We start from the raw sequence: 18,086 nt of genomic DNA, 5'->3' as shown, positions 1-18,086 counted from the left end.
CCTGTCACTATTCACCCTTGTAAACAGCTGTAAAAGAAAGAGAGAAAAGCATGGAGAAATGTGCAGTAAGTTCTGGGAAGATCCATTAAGATGAAAAAGGAACTACTGCATGAAAAGACATTCTTTTTGAGGGCGATCTGACTCTGGAAGATCTTTCCAAAAGAAGTTGTGGGGTCTACTGCAGATATATAAAATCTTGGGGAGCTCCCCTGCTTTAAACAGATGGGTTGGACGAGATGGTCTGCAGAAGTCCTCTTTTTTTTTTTTTTTTTTTTTTTTTTTTGTGATTCCATATAATATCTATGGAATTCTTAGTATGAAATCTGCATTAGATTTTATCATTCCTTTGGTTCTGTCTTGGGTTGATGCAGAATTAAATGCGCAAACATATTTTCTTGTGTTAAGGAGCATAATTTTTTCTCTAACAAAGAAAAGGTATTCAAATCTCTTCATAAAGTGTTTCCTATTAATTCTTTGTTTTGCATGTACTATGAACAATTTTCTTACTCAACCCCTTTTCTATAATCTGTAACCCCATTTTCAAGGATGTTCAAATTAGGAAAATTTAAAAAAAAAAAAAAAGTAAGAAAAAAAGATTTCATACTTTCTCAAAAGGTAATACCTATTTTAAAAAAAGAAAAGAAAAGAAAATATTCATATACAAACTCATCTGGGTTCATATGTTCAGTAATAATAATTATAAATACATTTTTGTGAGGAAAACAGAGAAGGCGGCAAATGGTCAAAATCAACTTGAGTGAAGATAGAAACTGTGCCTAGAAAGGAACATTCCCTATACTGAAAAAGTATGAAAAAGAAATTTTACAATAACTTATTAAAAAAAAAAAAAAGCTATTAAAATAGAAATTTTGCAAACAGACTGAAAAATATTCTCTAACTTAAAGTGAAGAAAAAAATTTCAAAAACATTACTTTCATTAAAATGCATTTGGTAATTAGTGTTGCTTTCTTTTTCTTTCATTGAATTTATTTTTTTTTACTTTTTTTTTCACCAGCAGAAACAGGACAACACCACTGGAGAAAGAAAATTGAAAAAGAAGGGAGAAATGAGACATACATAAACAAACAAACAAACAAATAAATAAATAAATAAAATAGGTCAACGTTCTTAATTCCTTAAATTATTTATTGTGATCATAGCTAATTTAGGGAATATAAAAATATGGAACCTTAGAATTGTGTTGAAATAGAATGAAGTGAGTAAGAAAGTAAATATAAGTTCAGTAATGTCATAGGTCTTGTTAAATAATCTCAATGACACAATGCTCTAATACATTAGCTATACATTCTTGTGAATTGAGAATTCAAAATATCATCTATTCTTTATTAAAATGTCCTCAATGATTCTGCTACAAATTTGTTTCTTACAAGTGATAACAAAAGTTATATATTGTTCCTAAAGAATCACAGCAATTGTTATAAAATGATAACTTCAATTACATTCTATGAATCAAAGTACAGCTTATTCTTTGATGTGAGTATTCTTTTCTTATCTTTTAAACAAAATATGATGTGCTGCTCCAAAAGCAATGCCTCCTATTTTATGATGTCCCATGGTATCAGAGAAGATTGGTTTTGGTATGGTAGTAGAGGTTGAACTTTCTCACCTGCATTCCATTACATTTTGTTTCCTTGTGACAGATGGCAGCGGAGGGGTAGTCTGACAAAACGGCGTCTGTCAGAGAAGTGCATATGAAACAAAGTTGTGCAACTGAATTCCTCCATGCAGAAAAAGTAGCATCCAGTGACATTTACTGATGCTTGCTGAACCTTTATGGAGACCAAACAGTGACTGTGAGCTCACTGTGAGGCTGTGGGTGGTGCCTTTCAGCAGTGGCGACAGTCACCTCCACTGATGCAGATTTTTACAAAAATGGCTTACAGGCTCTTTTTCATTGCTGGTGAAAATACATAGCTAATGCTGGTGATGATGCCGAAGAGAAATTTTTTGTAGGTGAGAATTTGTTCTATCAAATGCAGCTATTGTCTTCTTTGTATCTGTTGCAGTTTCCATGGAAATAAATAGATATTACTTTTGAAGTGTCCTACGTATCACGCTAATTGATTTTTTACTTTAGAGTTTCTGTAAAACCGCATAAAAGCATTAATAATCATAAAATATTAATTGTAAAACATAAAATAAAACTTCATATAGATTACCTTTTCAGTTCATTCAATCACATTTTCACTACTTCATAAACTTTGAGCTTCCTGTTACTTTTGTGATTGCAAATATTTCTATTCTATTTCCTTGTCTTTTGCTCTCTAAGATTAATATTGATTTATCAAATCAATTAAAAAAATAATGAAAAGTTAGTATAGATATCACTACACAAATACAACTGCTCTTTGTCTTTGTATCTGCTAGAAGTATTTAATTTATATTGTACCATAATAAAGTCAAAGAATTACTAATACATTAAGACAGACCCTTTTCTGCACCCTGCTTCAACCCTAGTAAGAAATCCAGACAGAGATTCAATTTTCTATTAAAGAGAATTTTCTCATTGAGGAAGCATGAAAATGTTGTTAAAAATAAAAGTAAAGTCAGTCCTGAGATCGATAATTATGATTTTACCTTAAGAAAAGGAGCTACATTTAAGTCGCTGACATGCTTCAGGTAAGAAGTCTTTTCAAAGACCCAGTCAAGTGACTTTTGTCTTCTGTTACTGAAGCACAGATGCAAAACGCACCAATTAACTAGGAGACACTTGGACATTGGGAACTGCATTTTTTTTGAAGGAGTAATACGGGCTGGTTGAAGAGTAATTTGGCAGAGGAGGGAACCCTGTGGGGTTTCTGTTTGTTAAGAAATGTTAGTTCCTTCTCTCCCCAACCACTTTTCCCCCCTCCTTTTTTACTTGTATGTGTCAGTCTGTCTGTTCAGCTTTTTCAATGCAGCTTCAGTGAAACATCATTAGGATAAAGAAAGATAAACATTACAGTTCAGAATCCCCCTGACTTTAGCATTTAGTATGTACATGCATAGTGAAAGATTGGGAAAAATATAATGTTCTCATCTGAAAATCTCATAATTCACATAAAACCTTCCCTTTTGAGGACAATTCTACTCATGTGATACTTCTTTATATAGAAACTTTGTGTTATGACATCAAGGAAATGGCATAACAGTTTTTATTAAATCATATAAATATGTAAAAAATATGTAAAAAATTTTCTCAATGATTGTTCATCGTCCTCAGCTTGTGTGCAGTTATGTTCGTACATTACTGATCATCTGCTATATTTTTTCTTGCCTCTGTTGACACATCTAATTAACCAAAGCAGTGTGTACTGAGTATTACAATTAAATAGACAATTTTAAAATTGCATTTGACAAACTGGAGATTAACACATCCTTTTCCTGATTACCTGTACTAATAAAAATTGAGTACCTGAATGTTCACACATAGTGAAAACAAGCACACAGATATCAGGGAGATGAGCAAACAAAGTATTTTTACAAAATCTCAGATTGCAGAGACAGGGAGAGAAAGTAAAAAGATAATTATATCATTTCCTCAGCTGTAGAAGGAATATAACTACAGTATAACTGCCAAAAACATGAACATGTTAAAAGATGTGCAGAAAAATTTAGCTTCAATCTGGGCTGGTCTCTGCAGGTGGCTCTTTGTTTGACTTTATTGCCGAAACTCAAGCACAAGAATGTGAATTCTCCTTGCTGTACATGGCTTGAACAAGTAATAAAAACAAACGTAGGAGGCAGATTTGTTAATGAATTAAATGGAACAGTAGTAGAAATCACACTTCAAGCAATGTTTGCCAACAGCTTGTTTTTGAAATGAGTTTTGTGCAGCATTCCCAAATACTTGAATTTTTTAAACTGTTATGGTTTTGGACATTTGTCAAAATATGTGCATGCTCCCCTTTTTATTTATTTCTCCTTTTTTGTCTGTTCTTACTCCCATTAGGAGGGTATGGAAGAAATTGTCTCCATGGGGTCTGGAATGGAGCATGTGTTTTCAAAGGAAGACAAATTAGATCACTAGGAGATGTCTCAGGAGTATAATTCTTTTGGCCAAGAGTTCATATTTATTTATTTTTATGTTCAGTATTTAAAATGTTCCAACTGAATAAAGAAGCAATGCATGCACTTTGGGAAGAAACTGTGGGTCAACTAAATGAGTTTTAAACTACCAGGAAAATGGAAAGGGATGCAGTAAAGCATACTCACATTTTTGTCAGCCTAAGTCAGCTACTTTCATTTTTGCAGGAAAATTCAGAAAAGGTTATTTGCAGCACTTCTGTAGTAAATATCAGGTAGGAACAAGGAAAGAAGATATGCCTATATGGAGAATATTTTGAACTTGGGATCAAGTGAATAAGTATTAATATTCCACTTTGATTTCTTGCTGGAACACTGTACAGTATTTGTATGGGTTCTGTTTTACTTTTGGGGTTTGGGTTTTTTTTGCTTTGTTTTTCTGTTTTTCCCCTGAGCCTTTTAATGTCATTATAGCTAGAGGAAAAAAAAAAGATGTAAGGCAATTTCCCTTTTTTTCTTTCTGTCAGTAAGAGCCAGGAGTGAAGAAAAGAAAACAACAAAAAAAAGTGTGACGGAGAGCTGCATATTTCTGTAATGGTGGCTTATCCACTCTTCCTATCACTTCTTTTCCACTGGCATAAAACCAGAGAAGCATTTAGATTCTCATCTCCCAAAGAGCACCCTGAAAATACACTATGTTACATTACCTGTATCTCTGTTCTTCAGTGGTTGGGCAATAGCAAAAGAAGAATGTAGTATTAATGCTTCAGAAGGAAAGAAAGTAGATATTTGATGTGTACTGATGAGCCTGCTTAGAAATAAAGTGAGGATGTTTTGGCTTTCATCATGTGTACCACACCTTGAATAGTTATTATTGAATAAATAGCAGGAATAAGCTTGAAAAAAGAGAAGAATAAAACTTGCAAAGAGTATGGTATGTTTCACTGAGCCATAATAAAAGTATGTTTTATAAAGTAGCCATTGCCTGAATGAATCTCACATCTACCAATCATTAACCATCCAGTTCTGAGGATTAATTACTTCTTTCTGCATGTATATATGAATTGTTGTGTGTCTGATTGAGATTTCTGGACCAGAGAGCAGCATTTTCTAAAAGATTCACCCTTCTTTCCCAGGCTGAGCTCTGTACATTGTTTTTTCCCTATCTATCACTTTACACTGTCTCCATATTTTGCAGCTCTCTCTGGCCAAGAGCATCTAAATCATATGGTATGTCAGGGAGTTCTGCCAACCTTGGCAGGAGTCACATTGCTCCAGCTGGTTGCAATGGCTTCCCCTGTCCAAGAGATATTCATCAGATAAAAAAGAAAATGTCTGATTGCAAACTCCAAATAAATTTAAATAACAGCAACAAAAATGTATGATCATGAAACAAGGTTTTTCTATTCCTTACCTACAAATAAAAAAATAATGATATAAATTTAGCAAGTGACTAATTTGAAGTTTTTGCGCGAGGCATTTTGCAATAAATGTTGAGGAACCTTCCATTTCCCCATCCTAGATGATGCTCTGAGCATTTTGTGAGGAAACAGGTCTTTCATCTCTGAACCTGATTATGTGTGGAATTTGGGTGTGTGGAATACAGGGAAAAGTATGTAATGACTTGTAAATAAACATGTTTCCCTTTTTAATTCCATTTTAAAATGCATTTCGAGAGAATATCTCAAGTCTGGATTGAAGCCAAAGAAGATATAAACTAGTAATCTCCAATAAAATGCCTTTTATATATAGAATAAGAAGAATGTTTTCTCTGAGTCAAACTGTAAAGACGACACTTTTAATTTCACTGACAGATGTGTTGATCAGATTTTAGGTCCTCTTTCTCTCTTCCTTGATGTTGATTGAGATAATCACCCAAAGCTTTCTTTTGCACTTGCAAATTTACACCAGAACTTGTGAAAAATTTCACACGATTTTCACACACGGCCTTTTTTAATATTGCTATTATTCAAAAGATAGACTTTTCATAAAGAAGGTAATGTGAAAAAATCTGACTTAATTCCTTTCTCTCAATGTCCACTGAAAACCAGTAAATACACCTGTAGTTCAACATAGAAAAATCACACTCTCATCTGTTGTATATTGACAAAATGTAGCTAAGCACCAGCAAAGGAGTTGTATGGAAACTTTGTCCATCCCTGATCCCAGGAAGATGCTTGATACTTGAGGCTGGGGCTGTCCTGGTGTTCCCAGCTGTCTTGGTTGAGGCAGTGAGATGCACACCTGGTTGGTGACTCTGCTCTGGGTGATGCTATCCTGAGCCTTACAACTTCCTGCATCTTGACAGCCAGCTAAACAGGAATGTTGTGCAAGTTTAAATATGCTATAGAGTACTTCATACCAACATTTCAAAAATATTATTTTAGATGTAGCAGATGAAAAGGCAATTGAAATGCAAGTACCTGAGGCTTGACTTTGTACTAGAGCCTTCTGTATCTAGGAATAACAAGCTCGGGTTTTTTTGTTTTTTTTTTTTGAAGAATATTTATGAATGTAATATTTCACAGTATCAGAATCTCAAATGGTGCATCTTATTTAGCATACCCCAGTACATAACGGATTACTTTTTGTGAAGTCTAAAGCTAGTCTCTGAAGTGAAAGGCTGCTTCTTTTTCTTTTGTATGTGATTTCGAGGCACCCAAATTCTGCTATCTACCATCATTGTCAGCAACTTTCCTCCTCTAAGAAAGACAGCAAAGGGTCACTAATAGTGAAATAATGTACTCTAAGAAGGAAAAACCACCGTAGTGCTGAAGTATCTAAAATACCCATATGACAGGGGTCATTGGCTGGAAATAAAAGTGTGAAAAATAGGACATAATGGCTGCTCCTGAAGAGTGTCATTAAGGTATTATAAGGTGCCCTGACTATATGATGATCTATAGTGAACTTTGATCTATCCTGTTCTCACCACATATGATGGACATTCTTGGGGCCTTATTAGAATCAAAGTCTTCTATAGCAAGTTTAAAAAACAAATCTCCATATTTCACACAGGTATTGCTTTTGAAAAATGCATTTTTAAAGATGTCTAGTACCAAACTTCACAGTGCTGAGCTTAGCATAATAAATAGAAGCCCAAAACAAAAATCAGAATGTATTCATAACTTTAGGCTTACATAAATATTATCATGGATAATTCCAGCAAAAAGAGGTTTTAGAAAGGATTTGAGTATCACGGTGGGTATCAAAATGCATATAATTTTTCATGCTGGTGTGGTAAGAGATCAAATCAAATGCTTGGAGGGAAATGGAGGGTAGTCGTGTTGGTGCTGGTAAGATAATAAAGTGATGTAACAATTAATTGGACTCTCCACCCAGATCTGTTGTTTACAGATTACATTATGTAAATATTTTGAATATTTACATATTTTGTAAATAAAATTGTATGTATTTTTGCATACAATATCTGGAGTAGCATTCTAATCTGCGTAAAATTATTCTGAAGCTTGAGTCTATTTCTAATTCAAAATAGGAGATTAATTTATTACTGTCCATCAGTATCTCTAGCAGGTATAGAAATTAAATGAGTACTATATAAGTAGCAAATAAAGACATAATAAACTCTAACAACTGGAAGACAATCCATCTCCATTCATATTTTAAACTCTGAGAGCAATTAGGAATTGGCACAATTTCTGAAGGTTATGGCTGTCCAATGTACTAATCACGACAATGAGATACTGTGCCTTTCTGACAGCATCTTTCTGAGTAATGTCCTAAAACAGAAGAAGTAAGGAACTTGTTTTGGGAGCCATTTGGTAAAATTATATGTATTCCGTTGTATGGACAGTCAACTTGTTCATGACAATCCCTTTTTGGCCTTAGAAATCTATCAGGAAATCCCTTAGCAACACTGAAGATGAAGACCTGCTTGGAGAATATTGATGTAAACGTCACTTGCAATTAGTAACAGTCAGAAACAATTAGTAACAGTCAGAAACCCAGAGGGAGGGCTATTAAGTGATGGTATTGGCTTACCACAGATAAAGTTCTAAGAATCTGGTTTACTATGAAACTTCAATCTCCTGAATTGAACATACACCTGGTAGTAAAAGTATCTTAAAATAGTTTTGTTGTATCTGGAAAGATTTCTTCAGTACTAATGTACTATGTTCATGGGCAGTTGAACGTTGCTGAGTTGATGGTACAAAAGTACACTAGTAGAACAATAATAACACTAGTTATTTCTTTTTATTTTATTTAACTTTTTATTTTTAATTCTTGATTATGCCAGCTCAGATAATTTTTAGAAAGATCCAGAGACAAAAAATAATAAGAAGAAAATTAATAATTCATAGTATCACAAACCTAAATCTTTTTTCACCTATCTCAAAAGCAGGATGCACATTCAGGCTGATGCTTTTGTTATCCACAATAATTTGATGAATCCTACTTATAATAGTATTAGCAGATTATTATGCTTTAACATCAGACTGACAAGTCTTAGATTATTTCATTCAGATAAGTCATTAAAAAAAAATCTCAAAATTCAGTCAGAAAAACAACACATCATAGCGTAATGAGCATTCCAATAAGCATTGTGCCAGATCCGTCATGGTGCACAGTGTGATTAAAGCAGACTGGGTCAGAATTCATAGAAGGAAGAGGTGCACAACATCTCACAGTAATGAGTGAGCCCTTTGCAGAACTGTGCTGCTGCTCTCGTACTTTCTGGACTCAAACATGTTATTTGCTTGGCACAGATCTTTCATTGCATTGCATTGAGAACACTTACAGTAAACTATGTGGTAAATCAATAATAAGGCAATCATGTTATTTAGAGGGCAATTTTTACGTTTAAAGATTTCCTAAGCAAATGGCAGTAAGCATGGTAGTATGAAAGATCACAGAAATAGTAATGTCAGTCAGAGGAAAACAAGATGTAAATAATACTGTACCAAAGCAGTGAAGGCTAAGATCACCCAATTTAATGTATAATCTGGAGATGAGAAGAAAATATTATAATATATTCCACATGACACCTTTTGACTCGACAGATTATTTTAAATCCATCACTTCGCCTTTTCTTTGGCAGAGCTGTTTTCTTGGTATTTTCTGCTATTTTCAGGTCAAAAGATGTTTATTTAAAAAAAGGGACAAAAGACTACTTCTGTGGTTTCATCAGCAAATCAGGACTTCATGCAGGGTCATGAGATTTGTTCATTCATTGTTATGCAAATGATTTCTCTATTTACCCATACTATTTTTCCTGTTCATGAACAATATTCTTAAAATGGTAACAGTACATATATCCCAAATTTCATTTATATTAGAGATAAATGCAGTTAATAAATGAACTGTATGATGTAATTTCCAATAACATAGCCTTAGTAATCAGCAGTAAGGTGAATGGTTAATAAATTTGCATGAGTATACTAACACCAGGAGACAGGAAGGGATTTTGTGTTTCTGCAGCCTTTCATTTGAGGAGGAACAAGGAAGGGGGGAGCTGAGGAAGGAAGGTCTTTTGGGGGAAACCTAATAGTTAAAATACCAACAGGCTTCCAAATTCTTTCAGGTACCAGCAGCAAATGATGTATTGATTTTGTTGTTAAACTGCACAGCTGTAACCAACACATTAGACATGGAAGATAAAAGCAATGACTAAAAGCACCTTATTTCATCTGTCACACCTGAGGCTCTGCCTTCTTCAGACCTTTAGTGTATTAGCACAGAAAATCAATTAGGTAAAGAGCTAAACAAATGAAGGGAAAATAAAAAGGGCCTCATTCACAAAGAGTCAAGACTGTCAGTAAGCCCTGGAGATTTCAGCAAAGTTGAGATATTTTCAAACAAACCACAGAAACTTCTCTGAACTTTTAAAAAGGTGATTAAGTACTGCTTGGATACACCAGTAAGTATCTGGTATTGGTCCAGAGATGACGAATTCACAAACATAAGATTTCTTTTCACAAAAAAAATGAAAATTGGGAAATTTACTTCCTGCTCTTTGTTACTTTAAATATCCGATTATGGTACTGATGATCCTTTTCTGTGCTAAAAGGTGGATCAATAACATCTGGTAAACCAAGTATTTTTCTAAGCTTGATTGTTGTGCTGTTGTAAGCTATTGCATACCACAGATTATTGACACCCAATACTTCATTAGGATCATAGCATTACTGAACATAATACACAGCAGCTTGTTCAATATTTTCATGAAACAACATAAACCATCTCTAAGACATAGATGTAGTAAGCCTTTCAGATGTCAACATGCATTCTTTACCACAGGCAGAGTGTAACACAAATGTGTCATTCTTTTGTTCAGTGAGCAATAGTCCACAGTGATACACTGAAGAGAGAGGAGTAAGATTTATCAACAAAGAAGATCTCAGAAGATTGGGATTCACTTGAAAAAAAACACAAGTAAATACACCCTTTGCTTCCATCTATAACACGAGAGACTTCCCACCCTACAATTGCCCTCCACTGTCCTTTGAGGTTGTGACTCACTGAAGCTGATCTTCAAGTACAGGATTTATTCAGTGCAAGTGATGGTAAGACTGATTTTCTATTTCAAGTGAAGGAGAACAAGTCTCGTATAAATGTATTTTTTAAATATTTAAGTAAACAAAGGATCGAAATAAGCAACCCCCAACACTAAGATTTAACAGAGGTCCTGTTATTCTGATTGACTCCAAAAATATTTTCCCTATATGTGGCTGCACATCTCAAGGTAACCTCTTTATAGATGTGCATATCTTTTCATCTGTGACAGCTGAAACAAGCATAACTTTGTGTGCGAGGGAATGGGGGGGGGGGGGGGGGGAGGAAAGGGAAGGGAGGGGGTTTGGGGGGAAATGTCGTTCTTTTCGCAGAGATTCCTTAAGAAAAATCTGAACACCGAAACCCAAACCTTCACACACTTCATCAGTGCCACCTAGCGGAAAGCGTCCCCTGCACCCACCCCCGCTACCAGAACTCCTTTTATCTAACCCTACTAACGCCGGGAAGAGTTCATCTTCTGCCCCGGATAGCAATCTCGTTAGGTGGCTTTGACTACTCACTGTTATTACATTTCTCCAAACAGCTACCAGCTACTCTAGAGCAAAAGCCTGTTAGCTCAGACTATTCGATCGGGAGCCTGAAGAACGCTCTGCCTTGAAAAAGAATAAATTAATCTCCATGCCTCTTTAATAATTTCAAAAGAACAAGAGATATTTTTCACATTTCACAAGCCTGAAAAATGTAAACTGACAAGCACTGCAATTAAAAAACTGCAGAAAGATGTGGATTTATTGCCAGGAAATTACCGTTCTTTTTTTTTATTTTTTTTTTTTTCTTGTCCCCCAACCCCTCCTTCCCCCCCCCCCAACTTCCCCCATTACTTCATTCACTTTTCACTTTCAGAGAAAGAAGGAAAAAATAACTTATTCTGATTAAAGGACTAGACAAGGTGTCACATATTTTTGAAAATAAATGCTACCTTGGATAATAAAATCATATTTTTTTAATTCAAATTCTCCCTTCTTTTTCTTTTTCTTTTTTATTTTTTCTTTGCCTTGCCTTGCCTTGCCTTGCCTTGCCTTGCCTTGCCTTGCCTTGCCTTGCCTTGCCTTGCCTTGCCTTGCCTTGCCTTGCCTTGCCTTCCCTTCCCTTCCCTTCCCTTCCCTTCCCTTCCCTTCCCTTCCCTTCCCTTCCCTTCCCTTCCCTTCCCTTCCCTTCCCTTCCCTTCCCTTCCCTTCCCTTCCCTTCCCTTCCCTTCCCTTCCCTTCCCTTCCCTTCCCTTCCCTTCCCTTCCCTTCCCTTTTCCTTCTCTTCCAATGTAGCCAGAGTGCCATTGAGGCTGTTAGCAGAATCATCCTGGGCTGGGAACAAGTTCCATTCTAGATTCAAGATCAGTGAATTCTCAGTGGGTTTTTCAAAGTACTGTGTTTATTCCAGATCTTGTCTATGTCACTGCTGTAAAACTGCCCAACATTGGCACCAGCAAAATTTACTAGAGCTTCATTCTTTTCAGGTATGCCCCATTTTCCTGTATCTTTGTGCCAGAAAATAATTAATCTTGGGACACTTTAAGTTTATTCCACATCTGAAATGCTCCAAAATGGAAGAGAATTCAATCTGAGATCTCACTGCTGCTCCAAGGAAGTCTGCAAAATTATTTGAACATCATCTGAAGATCAGGTGTAAGGATGTAATTTTACTTTCACTGTGGTGAGCATAGTGCTCTGTCTGATTGTGTTAATCATTATGAAGGATCATTCTGAAATAAGAAAAATGTGGACTGATAGCTGTATATTTCAGTGTGTTGAAAGTGGACTCTCATTCCTGTCCTACTTAAATGTGAAATAGAGCTGTATCTCTTATCTGGTTTTTTGTTTTTGGTTTTTTTTTTTTTACATCAGCACTATATAGAAGTGAGAAAAAGAGAAAGAGTGAAGGGAAAAAAGAAAAAGAAAAAAAGAAAAGAAGAATCAAACAGCCACTTAATTTGGAATTTGCCCACTTTTCCAATTTCCTAGGTTCAAGCTATGCTCAGGTTTACAATACAGAGGTGTTTCCGTAGTCCTAAGCTAACTTTAAAAGTAGAGAGTATGATAATTAAAACAGTATTGAGTAGGTCTTACAGAAAAATGGAGACATAAGAGACTAATATCTCTAAAAATGTCAGTCAGATATTTTATAATACTTGTAAGACTGAGCCCTTAGCTGAGGTCATGTTTCATTCCACATCTGATGTTTCAAAACTTAACATGAGCCAGCAGTGTGCTCTTGCAGCTCAGAAAGCAATTGTTATCCCAGGCTCCATCAGAAGTAAAGTGGCCAGCAGGGACAGGGAGATGATTGTCCCTCTCTACTCTGCTCTTGTGAGGCCCCATCTTGGAGTACTGTGTCTGGGTCTGGAGCCCCCAGTACAAAAAAGACAAAGAGCTGTTGGAGAGGGTCCAGAGAGAGCCACGAAGATGATCAGGGGACTGGAGCACCTCCCTTTTAAGACAGGCTGGGGAGCTGGGCTTGTTCAGCCTGAAGAAAAGAAGGCTGTGGGGTGACCTCATTGCAGCCTTTCAGTACCTAAATAAAGTCTATAAACAGGAGAGGAAATCAACTCTTTGAAAGGGTAGATAATGACAGGACAAGGGAAATGGTTTGAAGTTGAGGGAGGGGAGATTTAGGTTGGATGTCAGGGGGAAATTCTTTACAGGGAGAGTGGTGAGGTGCTGGAACAGGCTGCCCAGAGAGGTGGTGGATGTCCCATCCCTAGAGGTGTTCAAGGCCAGATTGGATGGGGCCCTGGGCAGCCTGGTCTAGTATTAAATGTGGAGGTTGGTGGCCCTGCATGTGGCAGGGGAGTTGGAGATTCATGATCCTTGAGGTCCCTTCCAACCCTGGCCACTCTGTGATTCTGTGATTCTGTGATTCTGTGATTATGTGATTTGAGAAGTGTTTTTCATCTTTATCACATAAAGTTAAATTGCTTTACTTAAAAAAAGATATCCAGTGATGAGGCTCAGAAATACAAGATTAACTATGCTGAAGTATAACAGAAAGAAAAGTTCAAGCATAAATATAGTTCAGAACCAAATCTTACAAAAATATCTTTAAAATAAGTGGATAATATTTGATCAAATGTTTGAAAATGGAAGCTCCTATTACAGTATCATTAAATCTTAAATTATTATAACATTTCTTTCAACATGGATCCATCTCAACTGTAAGAAAAAAAAGTGCACTTAATTAAATTACATCAGTAATACCTCAGATAGCAAGTCTGAAAAATCTGCACAATTTTTCGTATAAAAATAGTACTGCAGAGTCACCTCAAGCAGTGATGAACGCAAAATATAATAAAATTATTTTTCACTATTATCCTTAGCTGGTCCAGCAACTAACTATGACACCACAAAGGCCATTTTAACCACTTATATGACAAATCTGACTCTCTTGCCAGTTTTTTCTGTTCATATACTATCTCAACACATTCATTTTCATTTTATAGATGCTGTTAAAACCTTAGATTTTAAATTTTCTTAAGAAATGATAGTCTTTATAAACAGTATCCATAAAATAGTAAAATACAATTTTCATCTTTGTTTGGGGTTCATAGGTTGAAAATGCTGGTAATAGAGATCATTTCATATACCAGTCAGTTTAAATCTACTTCACTTCTGTAGCGATTTAATCTGCTGTAACAGTAGTGTGATCTCCTAACCTTTTAGAGCATGTATTTTCACATTTTAGTTCCCAACCTAGTGCTAGTTACAATTCTCTAAAATGTTCTCATGAAACATCCTGATAAGGTCGAATTTTTGACTGCTCAGAACTTTCATCTGCCATGACTAAATTGTTCCCGATGTTTTAAAATATACATTTGTAAATATGTATGTGTTCGTGTGTGAATTTGCAAAAATATTTTCTATTTTGAACTCTGTGGACTTTGCAATATTGTTCAGTAAAAATATCACTTACGAAAACCATCTGAGAAATGCTGACTTGTAAGGAAAGAAATAGCATACAAGGGGAGAACTTATTGTCATTTTCAACATAAGCTGATAGAGGTCAGATATAGAGATGACTGAATTTAGAGATACATGCATCTCCCCACCTTCACAAGTGCTATGGGAGATCCACAAACTCTGTGCCTCAAATAATCAGGGAAAGCTGTGGCTTTATGGTAAGTTTTGGGAGAAAAGCAAGAGGGCAAGGAAGGAAGATGCATCCATTGATCACCAAGCTTGGTGGCTTTCTTAAATATCCCTGCAAATTTATGTTAAAAGTACTTGTTAGTCTGTAAATCACAAGCTGAGAACTATTTACTGAGCTTAATTGATTCTTTTCAGCAAATTCCCAGGAACTCTGACCCCCCTTTTCCCCACATATTATCAGTTCTTTTTCGTAGTATGCCAGGGACACTCTGGGCACTGTGAAATCACAAAGCAAAGATCATATGAATTTAAACTGGAGTTCTATGACATTTTTAGCTCATATAACCTAAGATGGACTTTCATATGTTGTCAGACAATCTGTTTATGAATTTGCCTCAATTCAACAGTTCTTTTAACATTAAACTGGAGGTTCTTTAAGGCAAAACAAAACAAAACAAAACAAAAAACAACAACAACAACAAAAAAAAAAACCAACAAAAATATCCAAAGCCATGACTAAGATTCTTAGTATCCACTCAAATAATAGTAAATAATCACATCAAAATGAAGGAAAAAAAAAACAACCATCATCCATTTCTAATATTTCTCTTTTTTTGGAATCTTCCTACTAATTAGTTCTCACTATACATTTCTGAAAGAGTCTTCCTTCATCCAGTCTCCACATTCACCATCAAAAGCACTTCCACACTGATTCAACTCTCTTTGGAAAAGCTGAACATATTGAGTATAAAGTGTTGGTTTTTTTTACTAGCATTTGAGCTATTTCTTTCTTTCCTTGCTCTGTTTCTCACATTTAAACAACAGAGCTGCGTTTAAAACTTCAGTATTACTGTCATCAGTGCTGCATAGAAATGAACTTGTCTTCTTACTATTTATGATTTATTCCTCTGAGTATTACACAAATCTCTTGTTACTGCATTTGAACATCAGTTCACAGTGATTTGGCTGGCTTGGTTGGTCGATTCTCTTCTGTAGACCATCTTATGTGCGTTGTTGATGTGATCTTACATTTAGCTATGTGAAAGTATTTTTAATGCAGGTCCATCAAGTGAAAAAAACCCACGTTTTTATCTGTTTAGATTTCATCGTTTTCTTCATTAAAGATTTTTTAAAATGCAGTGTTTCTAGACAGTGATAGCAGTGTATCAGTACAGCACTTGTTGTATTGTCTTTTCCTGTTGTCAGTACTTTTGGTGATGAAGCTTAGTAGTCCTAACACTGTTAATGTATTTTTCTTTTTTATATTGTCTGGCACTTTTTCTAAATCTGACTTGAACTTTAGTAACTGAAATGCTTCACAATAGTCCGAAGATTTTACATGATCACTTGATTACATCAGCAGTACATTTCATTCCAATGAAGACAACAATTACAACCTTAAGATTAATACATAATTCGTTAATACGTGATTTTTTAAGGAAGGAACCATGATGCTTCAGTATGGCAGCAGAGACCACACTACCCCATCGTGTGAGTCTGGAACTCTTACAAGTAGATTGTTTGGGGGTGTAGATTACAAAAACTGCTCAAAGGAGTATTCTGGAAGATAGTCCTAATAGCTTTGTGCTCTGAGATATCCAGAGCCTACACAAAACAGAATTGGAGAAATTCAGTCTTAACTGTGATGTGAGGGACACTTATATTCTTCAGTGCTAAGTCAGTGTCTATTCTCAGCCTGTTTTGTGGTTCTGAGCTGATAATGCAAGTCTCGGAAAATAATTTGTAAAGCTAAGAATCTATTTACAGGAATGGAAGAAGGAAATCTTCAAATCTGATTTCTTATTTCATTCTTACTGTAAGAAGATTAAAAAATGAATATTTTTTTGTACGTGCTAAAAAGTATTATGCTAACAGATCAGTCATAAAATAAAAAATTCTTTGAAATGAATTAAGAGGACCTATAAAAATAATGATTTTCATAAAGGTGTAGACAAATAGAAGGGTTTACAAAAAGTACACAATCAGAAAGCATGTGTTTTTCCCAGTAGGGATACAAAATGTAATTTGTTCTCACCTTATTATACAGACTGAATTAAGAGTGCTCTCCATTGCTGTGAAGTCAGTCATTTAAACCAGTGTGTGGCCACTGAAATCAGACCAATGCTTTCAAGAAGAGTTGAAAATAAATGTATTTTTACTGCTCCAATGTTAGCCAGAAGTCTATTTTTAGGTGAAAGTGACATTTTCAAAGTCACTGCATATAAATGCAAACAATAACTTAATTTTCATCTTCTAGTTACACAGATCATGAGTGAAAAATTATTTCGCTAACAAAGAAAGTCTGGTTGGTATTATGTTCTTTCATCTGCAAGCCTCACATTTCTTGCTGAGAAGTCTACCTATTTTCTTTTTTCCATGCTTTGTCCTCTATTCACTCGTGCTTTCTTGTAAAAAAATGGTTATGGAGAAGAAGGAATGCCCCTTATTACTGATTAATTCACCAAATAGTTTGCACGTAGGAAGGTAATTCAGAATTAAATAATTCATAATGAATCATTTATTTTCTAAACGTTCCCGTTTTATGCTTACAAAATATTCTTTGGTTAAACTTCTATATTCATATTTATTTTGCATTTTTATGAATTTTTATTGAATGTATGTGTGAGTATAAGACTACTCTGAGCAGACTGTTGGTGGATTTGAGTAATACAGAAATAAATACAGTTTCATTCTTTCAGGAAAAAAAAAAAGCTATATTTAATTGGTTTTAAAAAGAATTGAACATGATTGTGTTAAGGGGCGAAGAAAATGTTTGGAAGAGAAAAGCTAAAGACCAATATTTAAATGGAGAAATACGATTTATATGCAACAGTTGTTTTTCATTAGAAATACTGGGAAATAATATGATAGATCCAGTTTCATTGTTTTATCTACTATGTCCTTTTGCTTAGATAGTGAAAAATGATTGTACTGTATTATACACACCAAGTAGACACTTTTGAGGACAAATCTATTTGCTGAGTAGCCAGAAAGTATAATAAAAAAAATAATTAAAAAATGAAAAAAAAGAAAGAAAAGACAGACATCTAAAGTAGATAGTTGGGTAGGAAAAGATCACAAGATACATTCTGTGAATTATTTGATCCCAAACTTATGTCCATAAACTTATTATGCATATGCATAATATCTACATTTTTATCAATAAGAATTGCAGTAGAATTAATTGGGAGGGTCTTAGATAAGAGAGCAGGAGAGAGGAATGTGGAAACATTCAAGAAACACAATTGAAGGCTGGGATACATGGAGGAGGGCAAGGGTTAGAGAACATGAAGTAAACTGAGAATTGAAGACCAAGCTGTGGTACACAATGGAGCACAGACATTTAGAAAAAGAAAATGGTAACAGTAGAGAAAGCTATGTTCAACAGTAGTGCAGAAAAGAAGTAAGAAAGGCAAGCAGCTCTCAAGAAATCGAATGAGGAGGCAA

Source organism: Tetrao urogallus (assembly GCF_951394365.1).
Source record: "Tetrao urogallus genome assembly, chromosome: 2".
In the NCBI taxonomy this organism is placed as follows: domain Eukaryota; kingdom Metazoa; phylum Chordata; class Aves; order Galliformes; family Phasianidae; genus Tetrao; species Tetrao urogallus.
Note: the sequence above shows the minus strand (reverse complement) of the source record.